We start from the raw sequence: 17,623 nt of genomic DNA on the forward strand, positions 1-17,623 counted from the left end.
TTCTGTGCCTACAAGTTCAAACTCAAGGTGAAACTTCACACTAAAAATTATATGTGATTAAACTGGAACCTGGCAGAGACACAAACCCAACACAAAGAATTCAACTCATTAAAAAAACATCAGGCAAGCAGGTGCTCCACAGTTCTGATATGACTGAGTCACACAGCAGATGGGGGTGAATACTAAGGGGCAGATCTTAGCTCGTGTGTATTGTCCTAGCTCTGCTGGCTTCAACAGAGCTGTCACAATTTACATCAGCAGAGATATGTCCTTGAATACTAAATACAAAAAAAGCAAGTGGCCATATATTTGAGTTAGAAGCAATGGAACAGTAGGCACAAAGTCACGCCGTAAAATTTTAATACTTTATGAGGAAAATTGCTAATTCCAAATTTCTTTTTAAATTCTCATTTTTGTTTATTGTTCTCAATTAATAACTCTCTATTCTTGTTTGAATGTAAAAGGTGAAGTGTTTTGGGTAGATACTTGTCAAAAACAATCTTCCACTATTAACAATTATAAGAAAGCAGTGGTGCTTTCTAAGACTATATAAGGAAGAAATGTTCCCAGGTTGTGATATTTTTCTGTTGGGTGTATCATTGTGTACAGGCATTTACAAGATGATTCTTTCAACCCCTCTAAAAAAGCAAAGCATAAATTTAAAATCTTGTTTTCTGTAGTTTTAAGGAGAAATCCTTTTCTCACAAAATGTTTCCAAATTTTCAGTGCTGTATTAGCTGGAATTATCTTACGTACTCAGAGAGAGGACTATAGATTTTAAGCTTTTGTCACCCTGGTAGCATGCACACATCATCTTTCCAAAGTCTGAATGTTTGAGATGCTAAGTGGCAAGTCCAGTGAATTTTTCAGGCTCTGATAGCATCATGGGTGCAAGTATTGGTCACAAAAGAGGCATGCTGAGTAAAGGGAACAGGTGGCAAACAATTGTAGCTGGTCAGCAAGACATTGTCCAGAAGGACTCACTGCAGCACTGGGCTGCCAAAGGCTATGAGTTCTGGATGCAGTGCATCTCCACAACCTTACAACAGAATCACAGAACAGCTCGGAAGGGGCTTTGAAGACCCAACAAGCTCCAACCCCCCTGCCATAGAAAGGGCTGCCATCCATCAGATAAAGCACCAGCTCAGGCAGCCCAGGGCCCCATCCAGCCTGGTCTTGAACACCTCCAGGCACGGGGCATCCACAGCTTCTCTGGGCAGCCTGTGCTAGCACCTGTCCACCCTTTCAGTGTGAAATTTCCCCTGGCACCTAATCCAAATCACCATGCTTTCAGTTTAAAAGGGGCCTTTCTCCATGAGACAATCTCATGTCACAGATCCAGCAGCTAGACAGGTTTTCCACGTGGATGGATGTAGTGGTACTGTGCTGAAAAAGGCTGAGAGGAAAGCTGTGGGGCAATGAGGTGAAAGCTACAAAATGTACTGCATGAAGAACATATGAGACTCAGCGCATCCAAACTGATTCATTGAGGAGAAATTCATGCCCCAGCCTGGGCTCTGCTATACTAATTGGAGTCAGAGAATGTCTGACAGAGAGAGCTCCTACAGCTAAATGAGACTTGTGGCTGAAATGTGATGATTCAACTGTAAAATAACAGTTCAAATAAGAGACTCTAGAAAGCCAGTAAAAGTCCTAGAATATGTCAACTTCTCAACAGGTTAAACTGGCACTGCTCCTGATCACAACAAGCAAGAGTGCTCTGGACAGTATAATCAAAAAGCAGATACAGCTCACAAATCACATAACAAGGCTGTGCCTGCTCCTGGACTGAGCTGACCTGCAGCAATTTTTATTGGTGCAATGATCACATATAAAAAATTTTAATATTACTAGAACACAAAGAAGGACTGAATCTGAGCAGAGTAGTATGCAGGACTGGAGTCACTGTTTGTGCTAACAGAACCTCTTCACATTGACTCACTATGTTTCTTAATTAACATGACTTTGTAGGTCATCATTTTCATTTAAGGGAAATGCTTAATGAGCACTCTGCTTAGTTGTTCAAAAATAATTGGAGCCACTTAAAAGCACAAGAGTGCTTACAGAAATACCTGCCATGCCATGCCCCCACAGGCAGGAAACACTCATAACTTTTCTGCAGGAGCTGGGATCTTTTTTCTCTCTATGATAAGAAAAAGTAAGACAATTTGAAGTTTCAGGTATTATCTGAGAGGGCTAATTCCCTGTCTCCTCCTCATGTTGTTAAGGGAAGCATTGCTTAATCAGAAATTGAAAAGCATCTACACTCATTCCTCCCACATTTCCAACTATTCTCTAGAATCACTTTAGGTTTTGTTTGTTGACAGAGAATAGAATCATGATGTCACTAAGATCAGATTAAGACAACCTTTGGCTTCCAGACATAGTGGGTTTTCTTTTAACTACCAAACCTTAGAAATGTCATATGAACTGTCATCTGGGTGCAGATCTGCCAGAGGTCTTGAATAACACATGTGCCAATGACTCAATACTGTCTGGAACTTCATCATCAACATAACTTCTCACACTCAGCTTGATTTTCCCATCTATACTTAACAGACTACATCAGTAATTTTCAGTCCTTCTATCTTGAGCTCATTACAGTCCCCAGCTACTTCATCTGGACATTGCTCTTCTGGGCAACAACCCTGATAAGAAAAGACCTGAGCAGCTAAAGACAGGTAACCATGCCTCCCAATTCACATAGCCCTTGCTATGAGGAATCTCAAGGTCAGAGGGTGTTCTGCCTTAAGTGACTTCTTTGGGAGCTCCTCAACACAAAGAGCATGTGTAGCCATAGGCAACACACACTGTGTACATTGTAATGTGTGGGGTAATGCCCAACAGGGAAAGCTGGCCAGTATGGATTTACTCATCCTTTCATTCATAAACTCTCCAATAATACACTATTTCATATAAAAGTTTCCATCTTATTCCCACATTTAATTCTATGTCCATCCATTTATGTCAACGGTTTACTGGCAGGTTTGGCCCGGTTCCGTGACAATTGGTGCGGGGGACCCACGGACCCACGCCCCAGGAAAGGGGAAGGGGGAAAGGGAGAAGGGAAAAGGGAGATGAGCCTAGGAACAAAACAGCGGCAACGATCTGAGGAGGAAAGCTAATTTACTAAATAAGATATCAGAAAGCAAAATAACACAATATAATACAATATAATTGGAATTAAAGCTAATAAATCAAATAAAATGAGCAAGAGAGAGTGTCCGATAAACCGAAGGCCTTACGCTAACGCTGAAGGCGGACGGCAGCGAGCACCCACTGCTGAGTCGATCCCAAAGGAAAGAGAGTGTCCCGTGACCGCAGACAGTTTTTATCTTTCCCTCTGAGCGTAAACACGTAAGAACGCAAAGCATCGCAAAGTCCTCTGGGGAATGGAGTTCTTCTTCTCTTCTGAGACAGGTATACCTGGAACTATCGATGATCCACAGAGCTGGAGCATTAACTCTTTAACTCTAAATGCACTACATGATGTTATGATGTGGAATACCAGTACCAAAAATCATAAAACCATGACATTCCACCCCTTATTCCACATCACTACATCATGTTTGATATGTATAACATGTACACCAATATAACATGTATACCAATATAACATGTATAACAATGATTAACATGCATTAAGTACACACACAACACATATATGTATATACATGGAATTACTGACTGCACTCCCCCAACATCAAATTCCCTTGTGGTACACATTGAACATCCCCATTCTTCTGCATCACCCACCAAGTGGACCCAGGTCCTTGAGCAAAAACAGTTCCACGGAGAGGTTTACCCTTTCCAGAAGCTGGAAGGACCCAAACTGTTTTTCCCAACATGTTCTTTACATGTACTACAGGGACCTTATCTCCCTCTACAGTAGGTAGAGATCTGGATTGGGCAGGACCATCACGATTGATGGATCCTCGAGTGTTGACCAACCAGGTGGCTTCTGCCAAATGCTTCTCCCAGTGCTTAAATGTTCCGCCACCCATTGCTTTCAACATGGTTTTTAACAACCCATTGTACCTTTCAATTTTACCAGAAGCTGGTGCGTGATAGGGGATATGATAAATCCACTCAATGCCATGATCTTTGGCCCAAGTATTTACAAGAGCATTTTTGAAATGAGTCCCATTATCGGACTCAATTCTCTCTGGAGTGCCATGTCGCCATAGGACTTGTTTCTCGAGCCCTAAGATGGTGTTTCGGGCAGTAGCATGGGGTACTGCATATGTTTCAAGCCACCCAGTGGTTGCTTCCACCATGGTGAGCACATAACGCTTACCACTGCGAGATCGTGGCAAGGTGATATAATCAACCTGCCACGCCTCCCCATATTTATACTTTTGCCATCGCCCTTCCCCCCAAAGAGGTTTCATTCTCTTAGCTTGTTTAATTGTGGCGCATGTGTCACAGTCATGGATAACCTGTGCAATAGCATCCATAGTTAAGTCCACCCCTCGGTCTCTAGCCCATTTATATGTTGCATCTCTTCCTTGATGGCCAGAGGTCTCATGGGCCCATCGAGCTAAAAATAATTCACTCTTGTGTTGCCAGTCCAAGTCTGCTTGAGCCACCTTAACTTTGGCAGCTCGATCTACCTGGTGGTTATTTTGTTGTTCCTCAGTTGCCTGGCTCTTAGGAACATGAGCATCTACATGGCGCACCTTTACAGCCATATTCTTTATTCGGGCAGCAATGTCTCTCCACAGTTCAGCAGCCCAAATAGGTTTACCCCTCCGTTGCCAACCATTTTGTTCCCATTGCTGTAACCACCCCCATAAAGCATTTGCCACAATCCATGAGTCAGTGTAAAGATAAAGCACTGCCCACCTCTCTCGTTCAGCAATATCTAAGGCCAGCTGGACAGCCTTTACCTCTGCAAATTGACTTGATTCTCCTTTTCCTTCAGTGGCCTCAGCAACTCGTCGTGTGGGGCTCCACACAGCAGATTTCCATCTGCGGTGCTTACCCACAATGCGACAGGATCCATCTGTGAACAGGGCATATCTCTTTTCATTGTCTGGTAGTTCATTATATGGTGGGGCCTCTTTGGCATGTGATACCTCCTCTGCTGGTGTTGTTCCAAACTTTTTACCTTCAGGCCAGTCCATGATCACTTCTAGGATTCCTGGATGACTGAGGTTCCCCATCCGAGCTCGCTGTGTAATCAGCGCAATCCACTTACTCCAAGTGGCATCAGTAGCATGATGGGTAGAGGGAACCTTTCCCTTGAACATCCAGTTCAGCACTGGCAATCGAGGTGCCAGGAGGAGCTGCGTTTCAGTACCGATTACTTCGGAAGCAGCTCGAACCCCCTCGTACGCGGCTAAGATCTCCTTCTCAGTTGGAGTGTAGCGCTCCTCAGACCCCCTGTACGCCCGACTCCAGAATCCAAGGGGTCGGCCTCGGGTCTCTCCAGGAGCTCTTTGCCACAAACTCCAAGTGGGACCTTCCTTTCCAGCAGCAGTGTAGAGGATGTTCTTTACATCCTGTCCCGTCCGCACTGGCCCCAGGGCCACGGCACGGGCTATCTCCTGCTTAATTTGCTCAAAAGCCTGCTGCTGCTCAGGGCCCCACACAAAATCATTCTTCTTCCGCGTCACCTGATAGAGAGGGCTCACGATGAGACTGTAGTTTGGAACATGCATTCTCCAAAAGCCCACTACACCCAAAAAAGCTTGGGTCTCCGTCTTACTAGTGGGTGGAGACATGGCAGTGATTTTGTTAATCACATCTGTAGGGATGTGACGACGTCCATCTTGCCACTTTATACCTAGGAACTGAATTTCCTGTGCAGGCCCTTTCACTTTGCTTCGCTTGATAGCAAAGCCAGCTTGCAGAAGGATCTGGATTATTCTCTCTCCTTTCTCAAAAACTTCTCCTGCTGTATTGCCCCACACAATGATATCATCAATGTATTGTAAGTGCTCAGGAGCACCGCCCTGTTCCAATGCAGTTTGGACCAATCCATGACAAATGGTTGGGCTGTGCTTCCACCCCTGGGGCAAACGGTTCCAGGTGTACTGAACGCCCCTCCAGGTGAAAGCAAACTGCGGCCTGCATTCTGTGGCCAGAGGAATTGAGAAGAAGGCATTAGCAATGTCAATGGTGGCATACCACTTGGCTGCTTTTGACTCCAGTTCGTACTGGAGTTGTAGCATGTCTGGCACAGCAGCACTCAGTGGGGGTGTGACTTCATTCAGGCCACGGTAATCTACCGTCAGCCTCCATTCTCCACTGGCTTTACGCACCGGCCATATGGGGCTGTTAAAAGGTGAGTGAGTTTTGCTGATCACTCCCTGGCTCTCTAGCTGACGGATCAAGTTATGAATGGGGAGCAAGGAATCCCTGTTGGTTCGGTACTGCCGTCTGTGCACCGTTTTTGTAGCAATCGGTACCTGTTGCTCCTCCACGTGGAGCAACCCCACAACAGACGGATCTTCTGATAGGCCAGGCAAAGCAGACAGCTGCTTAATGTTGTCTGCATCCACAGCAGCTATTCCAAAGGCCCATCGATACCCTTTGGGATCCTTAAAATATCCCCTTTTGAGGTAATCAATACCAAGTATACATGGAGCCCCTGGGCCAGTCACAATAGGATGTTTTTGCCAGTCTTTACCAGTGAGGCTTATTTCAGCCTCCAACATGGTTAACTCTTGGGAACCCCCAGTCACCCCAGAAATATAGATTAAGTCTGTCCCTTGGTGACTCGAGGGCATTAGAGTGCACTGTGCACCAGTGTCCACCACTGCCTTATATTTCTGTGGTTCTGATGTGCCAGGCCATCGAATCCACACAGTCCAATACACTCTATTATTCCTTTCCCCCACCTGGCTGGGGGGCAGGGGCTATTGTGGCTGGTAGGTACCTCGCTCAGTTCTGAAGAAGTACTGTTCAGACAGGAGGGTGTCTCGCTTGGACTGGATGACATCTTGTTGAAAACGGAGGTTGTCTCGCTCGGTCTGGAGGGTGTCCATGTTGGATTGAAGAGCTTGTTGTTGAGACTGGAGGGCATCTCTCTCAGATTGGAGGGAGTCTCTCTCAGTCTGGAGGGTGTCTCTCTCGGATTGGAGGGCGTCTCTCTCGGATTGGAGAGCTTCTTGTTGAGACTGGAGGGTGTCTTTCTCGGTCTGGAGGGCGTTTCGCTCGGATTGGAGGGCGTCTAGATTGGACTGGAGAGTCTGATTGTCAGCTAAAAGACTCTCTTTCTGGATCAGGAGACTGTCCCTTTCGGCTCGGAGACTCTCTCGCTCTATTTCAGAAACTCTATGCCTCTCTGGGATAGTATTGAATAAGGCCCGGTAAGCATAAGCCAGACCCCAAATAATTTGGGCCTCCTCAGATCTGTTTGAGCCGCAACATCCCTGTCTCAAATATCTGCTTAAGTTCTCAGGATCTTGCAGGTGTTCAGGAGAAAAGTTCCATGACACCGGTGATGCCCATTTCTCTAAAGTCTCTCCTAAGTCCCTCCAAACTCCCTGCCAGTCAGTATTCTCTGGCTCTGGAGAGGGTTTTCTCAAAATATTATAAATACAAATACTGAGTAAAAGTACATTCAGGGAGACTGACACCACAATCATAACAAGCATTGGATGGGCATTCAGAAAACGCATAATGAATTCAAAGGAGAGGCCAGGAGTCTGTTTAAAAATCACAAGTTCCATAGAGTTAGCAACTTCATCTGGAGTTACTCCCTCTGGAACTGAATGCCACATCATATACAAAAGCCAGGTAGGTATTTCCATCAGTGTTTTTAGTTTATCATACAGAGACCAAGCTCCATGGATCAGACTGGCAAACTTAATTAAGTCCCAGTACGTTCTGAGCATTACAAGGGAAAAACCGATGAAATGCAGTCCCTTTAAGACCAGTTTAAAAAGAGAAAGCATTTTTTTTTTTCTTTTCTAAAACTAGCTGGCAGTACCCAAAAAGTTTACAAATATCCCAGGACAACTGGCAGTACGCCCAGACTTCAAGGTCGTGTTTTGCCGTACAGCACCTGCAGTACAGATAAGCCTGCTAACGAGAGACAGAGATTCACTCTAAAAGTATGTCTCTGCTCGGCTAAGGCAGCTGGTTTTGCCCCACGTTGGGCGCCAAAAATGTCAACGGTTTACTGGCAGGTTTGGCCCGGTTCCGTGACAATTGGTGCGGGGGACCCACGGACCCACGCCCCAGGAAAGGGGAAGGGGGAAAGGGAGAAGGGAAAAGGGAGATGAGCCTAGGAACAAAACAGCGGCAACGATCTGAGGAGGAAAGCTAATTTACTAAATAAGATATCAGAAAGCAAAATAACACAATATAATACAATATAATTGGAATTAAAGCTAATAAATCAAATAAAATGAGCAAGAGAGAGTGTCCGATAAACCGAAGGCCTTACGCTAACGCTGAAGGCGGACGGCAGCGAGCACCCACTGCTGAGTCGATCCCAAAGGAAAGAGAGTGTCCCGTGACCGCAGACAGTTTTTATCTTTCCCTCTGAGCGTAAACACGTAAGAACGCAAAGCATCGCAAAGTCCTCTGGGGAATGGAGTTCTTCTTCTCTTCTGAGACAGGTATACCTGGAACTATCGATGATCCACAGAGCTGGAGCATTAACTCTTTAACTCTAAATGCACTACATGATGTTATGATGTGGAATACCAGTACCAAAAATCATAAAACCATGACAATTTACAAACAGAAACAACCTGCAACCCTTCATCACAGCTGTAAACTGCAAGAGGAGTCAGGAGAGCCCTGCTTTAACCAATGGCATCTTCCCTTTTCCCTTTTCCCTGCAGTTAATTCTGTCACCAAATGCACCCATTCCTTAGGTCCCACTACCCCACCAGATCTGTCTTGTGCTTGCTCTTGTCTCTGATCTCGTCTTTTCTTCTCTTGCTGTTCCTAGAATTATTACTGAAGAGGACAGATGAAGCAACAAAAATCACCATTTTGACTTCCTTTGAGAACAGGGACCTTACCTGAAACTGTTCCCTGCAAGTAAGGGAGAAAGAAAAATTCCTCAATAAGTGAGGAATTTTCTCCTTTCAAGCATTTCTAAAAATATTCCTGTTCAGACAGTTCAGCAAGATATTTACATTTCCCAGCATCCAAAGGGGAAATCTGTTGGCATCCACTGCCCCATACATGATGCTGATCATTCCTCATCATCTCAGCTACCAGATTCAGACAGGCTGTTTTGTTCCCTCTTTATTCCAACATCATATTATGGATGTTACTTGCTGTATATAGTGCTTTTGTTCTTCATATTGCCACAAATCACAGATGATGTCATGATAATATTCACTTACTGCAATTGTATGATTGAAATCAGATTGCCAGTGGAGATAAGTATATTACCCTCAGGTGGTTCCAAAATAGCTCCACCAGGTCAATTACTGCTAGCTATTATGGTACTCTATCTCCTGTGTTCATATGGACTGAGTACCGAGTCTTATTTAAATTATAGCTTTGAATGGAACAGTAGTTACAACTTCTACATAGAATTAATGACATAAGGCTATACATTATATTCATTTTCTAAGAGAAAATAAAGAAGTTATCACCTAAGAATGAAGCTACTAGGTTCCCTCAGTAAACAGTTACTCCTGCATGTTATATTTTTGCATATTTTTATCAGCTGAAAACTAGAGAGTATATGCAATTCAACACTCAAAGTTTATTTGACTCCTTAATGAACCAATCTGACAAAAAAGAAAAAGGAGAAAAAAATGATAATTACTTCTGGATAGTCTAGTAAATGATGAACAGAAGACTGTAAAGGAACTGTCTGATGCATCATGAACAGCACTCTGACCAATTAAAATGTATATCACTGAGATGCAGACTTTCATGTTATGGAAGAACTTCAGCGGGTTTCTATCAAAGGTTGTCTCAGTAGAAATTTGATGAAACAGAGACAGAGATCTGATGAAGCTAGACACAGAGATACGAGCATTCAGTGCCAAGACAGATATCTATAACATCAAGAACAAGAAATATTAATTAGATTTCCATGATAAAGTTTCAGCATTTCTGCAGCCTTACATAGATTGAATCTCAATGTCAAATTGCGTTTCGCACATCATCTTCTTCACTTGCAGTCTTCTGATGCCATCCTTACCTTTCAAGCATGGTGATTTTTCTTAAAATGCCCTTTCCAGATGGAGGAAGACATTAGGTCAGAGTCGGAGAATTTGGGCCAAGTGATCCATGGATACATTTTCAGGTAGCACCTGATGTTGCTCTGTGTCTCAGCATCTTTTTCAGAATCATAAAATGGTTTGGGTTGGATGGGACCTTTAAGATCATCTAGTTCCAACCCTACTGCTAAAGGCAGGGACACCTCCCAGAAGATCAGGTTGCTCACAACCTGGTTTCGATTGCCTCCAGTGTGGGGGCATCCACAGTCTCTCTGGGCAACCTCTTCCAGTGTCCCACCACCCTTCACAGTAAATAATTTCTTCCTAATATCTTATCTAAATCTGCCCTCTTCCAGTTTAAAGCTATTTCATCTTGTCCTGTTGCTACATGCCCTTAAAAAAAGTCCCTCTCCAGCTTTCCTGTAGGCCTCCTCCAGGTACTGGAAGGCTGCTATAAGGCCCCCTCAGAACCTTCTTTCCATCAGGCTGAACAGACCTAACCCTCTCAGTCTGTCCCCCAAAGGAAGGTGCTCCAGCCATCTGATCATCTTTGTGGCCCTCCTCTGGATGCATTCCAACAGCTCAATGTCCTTCTTCTGTTGGATGCCTGGAACTGGATGCACTACTCCAGGTGGTGACTCAAGAGAGCTGAGTAGAGGGGCAGAATCACCTCCATCGTCCTGCTGGTCATGCAACCCAGGGTATGGTTGGCTTTCTAGGCTGCAAGCTCACATTGCTGGCTCATGCTGAATCTTTCATCAGCCAACATCTGCAAATCCTTCTCCTCAAGGCCATTCTCAAGACATTCTCTGCCCAGCCTGTATTTGTGCTCTGGATTGCCCCAATGCAGGTGCCGAAACTTGCACTTTGCCTTGTTGAACTTGATGTCAGCATTGGCCCCTCTCTCAAGCCTGTCTAGGGCCCTCAGGATGGCATCTCTTCCCTCTAGTATGTCAACTGTACCACTCAGCTTGGTGTCACCTGCAAACTTGCTGAGGGTGCACTTGATTCCACTGTCCATGTTGACTACAAAAATGTTAAGTAGAACCAGTACCAGCACTGATCCCTGAGGAATGCCACTCGTCACTGGTCTCCACTAGATGTTGAGCTGCTGACCACAACTTTCGGAGTACGACCATCCAGCCAACTTCTTACTCAGAGAGTGGTCTACCCATCAAGCCATTTCTTCTTTCTTTTGGTGGCCAGCACATCATGTGGAAGAGTACCAAATGCTTTGCACAATTCCAGGTAGATGATGTCAGTTGCTCTTCCTTTATCCACTGGCAGTGAAACTCCATCATAGAAGGCCATCAAGTTTGTCAGGCATGATTTGCCTCTGGTGAAGCCACGCTGGTTACCACTGATCATGTCATCCTTATTTTCCATGTGCCTTAGTACGGCCTTCAGGAGGGGCCTCCATGATCTTGCCAGGCACAGAGGTGAGACTGATTGGCATGTAGCTCCCTGGATTGTCTTTTTTTCCCTTCTTGAAAATGAGGGATATGTTTCCCCTATTCCAGTCAGTGGGAACTTCACCAGACTACCATGACTTATCATATATGATGGACAGTGGCTTGGCAACTTGGTCCATCAGTTCCCTCATAATCCATGGATGGATCTTGTTGAGCCCCATGGACTTGTACACCTTCAGGTTCTTTAGATGGTCTCGAACCTGATCTTCATTTACAGTAGACAGATACTCCTCTTCCCAGTTCTGGTTCGTGCTATCTGCAACTTGGGTGGTGCAGACAGAGACCTTTCCAAGTGAATACTGAGGCAAAGATGTCACTGAGCACCTCAGCTTTCCCTGTGTCCCGTACGACCAGGTCATGAGGTCACATCATCTGACACTGTCTTTCTCTTAAGGAATATTATGATCTGAAAGTGTAAAGAAACTTAGCAGAAGAACTAATTGTGAACTTGCCTTCAGTTTGACCTTGAGTTCAAGGCACCACAGTCAACCCCTTTATATTCCATGCCTCCAGCCTCACTCCACTAAACATTCTCGCTGCCAATATCATTTTATTCTGTGTTCTTGGCAAACAGTCAGACGTGATTCTACTCTCCTTTTCTCATTCAGATATGCTTTCAAAAGTGACATGATTCTCCTGCAGAGTACTTGATTTCTAGATGGCAGATAATTATTGAATTTTTAGTGAGATCTAGGCAGGAAAGATTATTAATATATTAGAGGAGTGACATAAGGCCCCAAGACTGTCCCTCCCGGGGACAGGGATGAGATCAAACTTTTCTACTATAAAAGACCACAGACTTCATAGGAATTCTTCCTTTTGAGGGATAACCAGAACCATATATTCCATAATATTGCTTTCACAGAAAACCAGTCCTTTGTTTTTGTTATAAACAAAGGCAATTTTTGGAGCAATAATGTGTCTTCCCCTAAAAATGTAACAGCTCCATGGAAAAGATTAGAGACAGCTAAATTTCTAGTCTGCAAAACTGGAATGCAAAATGAACAATGGAAAAACAACTTCTGGTTATGCTCTATTCACTGTTACATGAGCAGATATCTCTAAGCAAGAATAATCTGACTGATGAGCCCAGTTGGGTAACGTGGGACAGAGGATTAGAAGAGTGAAACAGTGTGAGACAAGCATGTCTAGAGAATCTGATGCTCATAATTCTTTTTACAACACCTTCTAGATAAGTACAGAACCAAGCATTAAGTAAGTTTTTCTGTTATTTTAGATCTTTTTTGTGGGCTCTCATGTGCTAATAGATTAAAAGGTTACATAACTAGCTCTCATTCTCCGTTTCAATATCTGGAGTGTTTCTGATGGAACTTTGCTAGAACAGTAAACGAAGAGATGGAGGCATACTTTCACAAGCTATATTTATGAAATCTCGACTGATGCTTTCTCGAAGGATCAAATGCAACCCTATGACCATGGGGACTTGACCCTGACTGGGCTGGGAATCAGCAGCGACTCACTGGGGTTGGGGGCAGTCCCAGGTGCACCCAATTAAAATTCATCCACATCTCTGAAGGGAAAGCTGACACGAACTTAGCTCTGAAGGGAATTATACTCTCTCGGGAAACTGCATCCTCAATTTTAGGGCTCAGAAAAATAATTCTGAAGAATAAATGCTGACTTACCAATATAGCAGAAATGTGCTAAGCACAGTGCAAGTGTGACTAATTCTACCATATCAAAATCGGTCCTTCAGAACATCATGCAAGTTGTCCCACACACATCAGACAGCCTATCTATGAGTTGTGACAGCTTGGAGGAAAAAAACCTGAAGACTTAGGCCATAACACTGCCAGGTTTTTTTTTTTTTCTCCTGAAGATTTTATTCTGACATCAACAAAAGTGGAGAAAAGCCAGAACTGATTTTGTCTTGTAATGATCTATTCCAGTATAAAGTTTTCCCTTTACTTAAAGAATGCATTCTCACCTAGGATACTTTATTTGCTTCCATGTATTACCTCTTACTCCTGTGTAAGACTGAAAATGGAAACAAGTGACAGATGAAGGCAAAATACAAATAGAAGCACCGTAGTTTTATGACAAACTGCATTAAAGTGACTCGTAAAACAGAAAGAGATAGGACGTACATTACCTGGGAAACTGCACCTCAACTGCTAGAACAGAATTTTGCTGAGAATTTTGACTTCAAATCCCTAAAAGGCGGCCTAGAAGTTTAAATTGTTTAATATTATCTTTCAACACAATTGCAGGTGTGAAAGTTTTGTTAAACGTTTAAGAAAAAAATTGCTTTGTCCAAAACTTATCTGTCAATCAGCTCAGAGTCTACGATATTTCTTTTAAAGTACCTTGAAATGTTTGGTTGCTGCTTTTCATGATGAGCACTTTTTTTTTTTTGGTCAGGAAAATGAGTGAAATACACTTAAGAGAAAATGCTATGACTATTAGAAGCTTCACTGTCTTTCAAAGAACTTAGACAAATGTAAGGACGTAAAATGATATTTGAGTTTTACTTGCATTTAACACGATACAAATAATTTAGCGGATCAGACTGAGCAAGCAGGACTTAATGCTGAAGGAATACCGTGGGTTAAGAAGTGAGATGAATAGGTAATAGCACCATAAAAATCACAGCTATTGGTGGCTTAGGATGTCTGATACATTCCATTATAACCATCCTTAGTTAATTGAAGATTTTCTGCATCTTAAACCATTTATCCTAAAATTGTTAGGTGTCTGGCATACAAAATCATTTCCAGTAAAAGCTCTGAATTAACACACTTCTCAATTTATACACAAAAACTTTGGTAATGTGGCTTAAGTTTCAGCGTTTACTTTTGTAAAACACTCATGATATTCAAAAGCTGTATAAAATTAATAAGTGCTTTCAGAGATGCATCTTTTGCCTGAATTCTACAATGAACTGAAATTAATGTTAGCTATTGTAGTGTGCAGAGTCTACACTGGAATTTCACTGCAAAAGACAGCGTGGGGACTGTAGTGCAGCCTGGAGTACAGTAAGAGACTCAGGATAATTTTCTAATTTTGCCAAAGGGTAGAGTCCAATGAATTTGGAGGAAGCTGGCTCAAAAGAGTGCAGGTCCCAGCACGTGTTGGCTTGGTGCCTGCAGATTCAGGACTAGATGGGTGCTCCTAGGTCCAACACTGCAACTCCCGGGACTGCTCTCAGCCCCTTCTCAATAAAATAAGTGCTCCCTCAGTGTGGAAACTAGAATGTTTTTCTAGAATAACAGTTTTTGGAAAGGTATTTTCAGTGGGTTTTCTCAAGACTCCTAATTTTCATTAAATTCACCATAAATACAGGAAAAAATCACATTTGTAGGTTATAGAAAAGAGAGCACTGCAAAAATGTCTGCTATATACAAGGCAGTACAAAGGTGTACAATGCTGAAACAAGAATGAAAGGTAAGATATTGTATGCCCCAAAGCCTCAGCCTTTAACTGAACTCCCTTTCTTAAACCCTGGACACATGGTGCAGCCATAGGAAAGAGTTTTACTGACCTCACAGAGGTATGATAAGGCTTTAAACACATCAGAAATACATTATGGAAGTCCTGGCTTCACTGAAAACACACAAGTTTTATATTAACCTCTAACACCTCTAGATTGTTTTCTTTCTTTTTTTCTTTTTTTTTTTCATTTTACAAAACGTATTTATTGCAGTTCATACAAACACAATTATGTAAAAGGAAAGTTCCTGTGCAAATGAAAATGCAGTTCCTATTACAGCTAAACTGACACTAAAATTGTCTCTGCTGCTTTCAAAAATAATAATAATAATAAAAAACAAACAAACAAAAATAAATAAAAACAACACCCAAAATGTTCTTTTTTAAGAGCACAGTGCTAGCAAGCAACCGGGAACTTGTCCTGACCTCCTGTACCTGCAGTTCTGACTTCTGGAAGATGGAAATAGGTTTTCTTTTTTTAAACACATAAAATACTACCGGTGTGCAGTTTGTTCTATAGCTTGTAGGCTTAGTAGAACAAAAGAAATCAGAGCTTTAGCCAAATGTTAGGGAAGACCTCTCTCAAGAGATTATAAAATCAATCTGCTCCTGTTTACTACACATTGACAGAGCCTTTTGCTGTGGCCAAGTCGGAGAGATTGCTAAAACAATAAACACTGCCCAAAATCTTATATACTTTGCTGAGTGGATTCAGCTGCCCCCTGACACACAAGTACCTCTGTCACGGGCATATAGTTGAGCTAACAGTATTTCAGTGTGGGGTGGGAAAGGCATGTAGGGAGGATGAAAAGAGGTCCAGAAAGGTAAATGTGCACCATTACAGCAGAGCACTGCTTTCCTCAGGCATTTCAAATTTGCTCCTTGGAGTCTGGAGTTATGAAAATCAATCACACACCAGGAGCCAGTAATGTTCCTTGTCCAGTTATCCTTTCAGTTATCCTGCAATGTCTTTGGAGTGAGTCCTGAAGAAACACAAATTTTCAGTGAAAAACTGGAGTACTGAAGGCAGTATCTGGAGGTGTTCAGGAAATGTGGAGATGTGGCACTGAGGACACAGTTAAGTGGGCACGGTTAGGATGGGTTAACACTAATTGGACTAGATGATCTTTGTGGCCTTTTCCAACATTAATCATTCTGTGATTGTGTGATTATAAGACCATTTTCACACAGTTTCAGCCTGTGCTCTGGACAGCATTTGAGCACACCCTTAGCCTTCTGATAAATACTATGGGACATGTAAAGGACAGTCTCAAACCCCTTTGACAATTTCAGGGGCAAGTATCCCCAGCATCAAGACAAGCAGTTAGGCCAGGTGAGCATGAAAAGCATTTGTTCTCTAACAAGACATGATGACAGCACCTGGCACTGAGGTTAGAGATTTCCCATTTGCCTTTTTTATATGGCAAGACTGGAGACCACAGCCTGATATACTGCAGATCCCTACGGGTACATAAGTAGCTTTATACTCCCCTAATTTGTGTCATAACATACTTGTTTCTTTTCCACACCCCATTTAAACAGAGATTTAACCAAAAATGTGTAAGAGGGGATTTCACTCTTAGTTTCATTTTCACCATTTTAAATAGTTAATCAGTGATATTTCCTCAAAGTTAAGAGGAATTTGATGCTACTATGGGGATAGATGTCCATCTGGAATCTAGACGGTCATAGGAAAAAGTGGTTTCTGTTGTTGCATTTACTCACTGGAATAACTAATAATGCAGAAGCTGTGGCAAAAATAATTCACTGTAAATTGTACCTTTTATTTGCTCTCTTATCTGTGGTTTTAATCTCCTAAATAACAAGTTCAGATAACACATTACCATTATCATTTGTGCAATGTCCTAATATTTACTTAGATTTATTTTGGATGGAGCAATATCCAAATAACGCAATTTGATATAAATGAACATCAGAGCTATTGCATTTGTTGGCTCATTAGAGCATCCTTGTAAAACTGAGGAGAGTATTAATAAATATTGCAGGACACAGTACAGAATGTTCACCAAATTAGAAAAGCAAAGTGATTATGCTTATGCTATGACAGCATACCACCTACTGTTTACAATCACAGTGAAGAACAACACTGGATTAATTTTCCATTTCCAGTTATTTGTTTCTCATGGAAGATCATACCTCCAATGTTTTTAACAAATACTTTCTTATTTATCAATTTTGCTACTGTGATGAATTTTTCTACAAGAAGTCTATTATATGCACAGAATCTATTAACTCAGGGCTATCCAAATCAAAAGTCAGATGAAAACTTTCCAGTTCTGATGTTCACATACAAAGAGTTGTTACTAATGCCAGGCACAAAGTCCATATGAATTTTGTTTAATGGTGATGGGCAACTAACTTAGGAACAGCAGTTACTGAACGTCCCATGCCTAGGCATGGAAAGATAGATCTACAAAGTAGAAATAAAACAAAATAAACAAAAAAGCAGTTTTTAGCTACTGTACCTAATACTGATTGCAGAGTGCTTAGAGCAGAATGCATAACGTGATTTAAACACATGGCATTATCAACATC

The 17,623-nt window shown here is 42.4% G+C and overlaps 1 protein-coding gene across 6 annotated transcripts in view; it reads right to left on the reverse strand.

The window, feature by feature from the left end:
- MAGI2 (membrane associated guanylate kinase, WW and PDZ domain containing 2) overlaps positions 1 to 17,623 on the reverse strand; it is a 718,224-nt gene that overhangs the window by 185,530 nt on the left and 515,071 nt on the right. The gene's annotated exons all lie outside the window — the stretch shown is intronic.

This window comes from Cyrtonyx montezumae, unplaced genomic scaffold, assembly GCF_038088225.1.
Source record: "Cyrtonyx montezumae isolate F1298 unplaced genomic scaffold, pur_monq_1.0 scaffold_3, whole genome shotgun sequence".
Classification (NCBI taxonomy): Eukaryota; Metazoa; Chordata; class Aves; order Galliformes; family Odontophoridae; genus Cyrtonyx; species Cyrtonyx montezumae.